Source organism: Neofelis nebulosa, chromosome 11, assembly GCF_028018385.1.
Source record: "Neofelis nebulosa isolate mNeoNeb1 chromosome 11, mNeoNeb1.pri, whole genome shotgun sequence".
In the NCBI taxonomy this organism is placed as follows: domain Eukaryota; kingdom Metazoa; phylum Chordata; class Mammalia; order Carnivora; family Felidae; genus Neofelis; species Neofelis nebulosa.
In genome coordinates, this window is record NC_080792.1 from 34,645,872 (window position 1) to 34,651,584 (window position 5,713).

Here is a 5,713-nt window from a genome sequence, read left to right on the forward strand (position 1 = left end):
AGGCCACTTTCAGTTGACTTTTTCCGATCTATTTCTCCCTGCTCCAGTATTCTCCAGCCCTTCACATACCTCGTATTGCAAGTATTTGGCTTTGACCAACAGTTTTTCTCCTTAGATGCTATCCAGTATTTGATTCTGGCTTGATGCCCAAAGCTCAAATTAAAGAAACCTCTTTTGCTCCTTCTCCCCATCTACGTTGGATTGTACCCATCAGTATAATCTTAAAAAAAAAAAGTTAAGAAATATGGACTCAAAAGAGTTTTGGACATGTGATTGTGTACAGGACAAACAAGGTTGATATAAATGAGAAGACAATTCAAATGAGGTATCAGAGGGAGAGGAATGCTGAGGTGTATAACAGGAACCAGACTGCATCATGAATACCCTGGGAGTTTAGGGAGGGCAAAAGCAGTATGAGTTAATGAAAGCAGGTGGACAGAAGGGAGGTTTGGATGGATTATAAAAACCGTGCTGCTGTCGACACCGGACATTTGGAGTAGGCACGATTTTACACACCCAACATAGGATGGATGTAAGCACCAATAAATCACCCAAGAGCACTTGTGAAAATATTTTTCAGAAGCACCAGATGTATTCTTACAAGAACTGAGGAAAACGACTCGAGGGATAATTATAGATGCAGGAAACTACAAGAATAAAACTTGAATTCAAGATTCTTTGAGATACAACATCTTCTAAAATGCAAACAGAAAACCTACTAAAATTCTTTAGCTTTTCTGATAATTACTTTTATTATATTTTTTAGTTTCCTTTTAATTAAGTCATTGCAATTAGATACACTCAAAAACAGAATTCTTAGTTTAATAATGGAATTGTGTTTTGGTTATTATATCCAACTTTTCCCAAGACCCAGTTATATATATGTTATACATATAAATATCAAGAGAATATATATTTATCAAGAGAAAGTTCTATTGATTCAAATCCTGACTTACATCCACCTTCTATTTTCCTATAATGTTCTTTTCAAATAGCTTAAAAACCACGAAAAGATGTCAATGTGCCTTGTTTCCAGGAAGAAATAAAAATATCCACCTGTGTTCTAGCTATCCCAGCTCATCACATGTGGCCCTCAATGAGAACATACTGGATGGCACTGCAGATGCACAAAGTGCAACGCAGTCCTTGGTGTTCTGCAAGTGCACAGGGTGAACTCTGGTTTAACATGGTGATCAAGTTCTGCATTTGCCTCTACTCCTCATTAAAATTAAAGAGAATACAAACAGAATTAAACCCATAAACCCTAACAGGAAAGAGAATGGGAGAAGGACCATAATTCAACATTAGATTCCAAAGCATTCTGGAGATGAAAAATGGATGAGAACCATCCAGTTACACAAAGAAACCTGAGGAATCTGCAGCCCAAAGTTAACACAGTAAAGGATGGCAGGGAAAGAGGGAGCTAATCTTCTAGGCAGAACTCCCAAAATGTCTGGAATAAAATCAATGAGAATGGAGGGTAGAATTATGAACGTGAGCCAAAATTGGTAGAGAGAAATAGAAAGTCTAACTGAAATTCTGTGTCTAGATTGAGAAGCCAATCACCTCCCTCCTCTTCTCCTTACTCTCCTATATTTCTATATGGATATAACAAGAGTACAAGAAACCTCACAATGAATCAAGGCAAAAGAAAATAAAGCAAAATAATGATCACCCTAACAAAAATAATGACCCCAACATTAAGAAATATAATGGATTGAGTGGCTAGAATTAGGACTACTAGCTGGGTGCTGGCACCAGAGAATAAATTGCTTCCCATTTTAGTAATCTCTTATCAAAAGCCTGGATCCTCAGTGATTCAAGTGCAGACCTGGCCAGGTTAGCCCCCTGACTCAAGGGAAATTTTTGTAAGGAAAACAAGCATGCAAATACAGCAGAAAAAATCCAATCCGCTCCCTGGAAAAGTCAACTCAGTACTTCCTGTTTTAAAAATGTGCAAATAACTTATAATCAGTCGGGCATATAAAGAAAAATAACAGCATTAAAATGGCAAAATAAACAAAATATTCCCCGTGGAAACAGAAGCAACTCGTTGAAGAGAAGAAACTTGAAAAAAAATCTAATCAGTATTCTCAGAGAGATTGAAAAATGATACCAAAACCAAAACCAAACACAATAAGATAAAATCAAAGAACTCTGCATAGGTACACAGCAAAAAGGATGAAGAAACAGAAAATATGTGGTAAAATATAAAAGGAATAAGAGGACAATCACATAACCCAGACATCCAACAAATATGAGATCTGGAAGGAGAAAACAGAAAAAAGAAGGGAAGGAATAAGCAAAATAAAACACAGGAAAATTTTGCACATGAATCTATTTAAAGAGTACCCTGCTTATACACAAGAATGGGTGAAACAAATACCTACTCTAAACATAACATCAGGAAATCTCAGAACGTATAGAGAAAACAAGCAAACACAGAAAACAGCCAACTCAAATTTTGAGTTGCTGTGGCAGAGGATTGAGAGTTGAACAGTTCGATGCCCAGATCTGACAATGACTTGCTTCCCTGCTGCTCAGTTCATTGGCCAAAGCTAGCCTCTTGGCTTCCCCAGCCACAAGGGGTACAAAGTTCAATAATTCCATGTGCAAGCAATGAAGAGGGAGGAAAAATCATTTGTGAACAGCACCAATGTATGCAACAATTGCTTCTACATACTTTTTAAAAAATTTTTTAAAAAATTTTATTCATTTTTGAGAGAGACAGAGAAAGACAGAGCATGGGTAGGGGAGGGTCAGAGAGAGAGACACACACACAGAAATCTGAAGCAGGCTCTGGGTTCTGGGTTGTCAGCACAGAGCCTGACGCAGGGCTCAAACTCACGGACCACAAGATCAGGACCTGAGCCGAAGTCGGATGCTTAATCGACTGAGCCACTGAGGCACCCCTGCTTCTACATACTTTTATGAATAGTTTGTATATGAAGTTATTCTAGTACAATGAGGGTGAAGGCTGAGATGTGGAGAAACATAATAATTTTATACGAAAGTCAAAAGATAAGAAAAGTTGGGTGCCTGGGTGGCTCAGTCTGTTGAATGTCTGACTTGATTTCAGCTCAGGTCATGATCCCAGGGTCACAGGATTGAGCACTATGTTGAACACAGAGTCTGCTTAAGATTCTCTCTCTTTCTCCCTCTCTCTCCCACACTTTATGCTCCCTCTCTCTCAAATAAAATAACATAAAATAACATAAAATAAAAAAAATTTTAAAAGAAAAGTTAAATATGAGATATATTTATACATTTTACTGTGCTAAAACATACATAACAAAATTTACCATTTTAAGAATTTTTAAGTGTATACAGTCCAGTGGTATTAAGTACATTCACATTGTTGCGTAACCATCACCACTATTCATCTCCAGAATTTTTTCATCTTCCCCAACTAAAATTCTATACCCATTAAACTAGAACTCCTATTGCCCCCTCTCCCCAGCCCCTGATATTAATGCCTAAACATTCTACTTTCTGTCTCTATGATATGATTACTTTAGGTATCTCATGTAAGTAGAATCATATAATATTTGTCCTTTTATCTCTGGCTTATTTCACTTGGCATATGTCTTCAAGGGTATTTCATGTTATAGCATGTGTTAGAAGTGCAATCTTTTTTAAGGGTGAACAATATTCCATAAAAATATACAATGCTTAATTAATTTGCATGTCGTCCCTGAGCAGGAGCCGTGCTAATCTCTGTATCATTCCAATTTTAGCATATATGCTGTTGAAACAAGTACTAAAGATTTAACCAACTGGAAAACTAAAATATTAACTAAGGGTTGAGTAGAGGAGGGGATGTTGGGGTTATATAAGTGAGCTAAATGTTCATCTTCAATAGACAGGAAATGATAATGCCTATGTTTCATAAATCAAGAAAAAGTCATACCAGCACGTTGCTTACAGCTAGGATGTAACCTCCATAAGAAGCAGCATTTTAAAAAATAACAATAACAAGGACTAGGTAATTGGAGAGGTAGAGCAAGGGAGAGATATGGTTTTACGGCATTCTGCATTGCTGTTGTTGGTTTTTAATCTTTACGTATAATAATCTAATAATAAAAAGTACCTCAAACAACAGTACTACTTACTGACCAGAACTGTAACCCAGAAATCCTGACATTTTAATAGTGTCTACTTTTCATTGGAATAGGTTATCTCTCCAAAGACACTTTGTTGAAGACCCTTTTGCCATGAACATCATTAAGTCACATAGAAAAGGATGTGGAAAGGCATAGCAATGGCCTAACAACAAAAGCCTTCTCTCTTCTCATTTCCACGTTTGACTCTTTATATTACTGACATTGTTCTATTTTACATAATATTTTATTACTATAACTACTACTTTTACTACTATTTCCCTCTTTTAACAAGGTCTATCTGCTTCTTTGGGCACTGGCTTTGCTACTTGCCTGGAATGTGTATGAGTTCCTTGAAAGCATACTAGCTTACTTATACACACCCTAGGAATTTTCTCAAAGACCAGTTCTTGTTCAGCACAATTTCCACACCAGCATCAGAACTTTCTTCAGAGTTCCAGGCAAAGGTATCAGCAGCCAGGAACTTTTGCAGTGGCCCCAACTATCACTACAGCTGTGGGGATTACGTCTATCTTCTTCTGCTCTTTAATTTTCCTTAACCACCCAAAGCCAGTCCAAACAACTTCTCATTTCTCCTACTGACTAATCGGAAAGTCTGAGTTCTGTTAGCAACATTACCTTGGCCAGAAATTTGCCCTGGAGTTCTTACATGAGTGATGTACTCCCCATGTGCAGCAGCTGAGGCAGCTGAGGTGAAAGCACATTCATCCCAAATTTCAGATGATGGAGGAAGATGTAGTTCCATGTCCTCAAATCAAGAAATCATTTAAACTAAGTGTTCTTTTTAAATAAAGTTTATTTACTTATTTATGTGTGTGTGTGTGTGTGTGTGTGTGTGTGTGTGTGTGTGTGTGTGAGAGAGAGAGAGAGAGAGAGAGAGAGAGAAGCAGAGGAAGAGCAGAGAGAGAGGGAGAAAGAGAATCCCAATAAAGCTCTGTGCTGTCAGTGTAGAGCCCAACACGGGGCTCAATTTCACAAACGATGAGATCATGACCTGAGCCAAAATCAAGAGTCAAACGCTTAACGGACTGAGCCACCAAGGTGCCCCTAAAGTAAGTTTTATAGTCAGTATTACAGAGAAAATGGGATATTTCAGAGAAATAAAAAGAATCCTTCTGGTCTGAAAATGGGGTCTTCTCAGTTGTAAATATTTTCTAACTTCTTTAAGTTTTGTACTTTGGTATCTTCTGAAGTCAATTATCTTTATTTTAAAAACTTTCTCAGATGGAGAAACTTGATTTGGAAAAGTGGTGAAGGGTGGCCATAGAATCTTCTATATGCTGCACTTTTCAAACATTTCAGTATTATTTCCAGCTCAAAATTCCATATATTAGGGAAGAAATCTAGAAACCTATAAAATACAATCAGCTATGATCATGTGGTGACTAAAAGTCATATTAATTAAGGAGTTCTTAAGGAAGCAGACACATGCAGCCCAGAAAAAAGAAAGAATAAGAAGATAATGTGTAAAACGAAGAGCTAGAAGTTGTTTGTATGTCTGGTATTCAGAGTGCCTAAGAGCTTGGGTTCTGAGATCTCGCACACTTGGTGCAAATTCCAACTCTCCATTTATCAGTAGTGTGACTTTCAGC

The 5,713-nt window shown here is 37.3% G+C and overlaps 1 non-coding gene across 1 annotated transcript; it reads right to left on the minus strand.

Annotated features, from left to right (window-relative positions):
• Positions 1-3,657: 3,657 nt before the first annotated feature.
• Positions 3,658-3,761, minus strand: LOC131490713 (U6 spliceosomal RNA). The gene has a single exon (XR_009251211.1). It is a non-coding gene; the product is annotated as a U6 spliceosomal RNA (small nuclear RNA).
• Between the last annotated feature and the right edge of the window lie 1,952 nt (positions 3,762-5,713).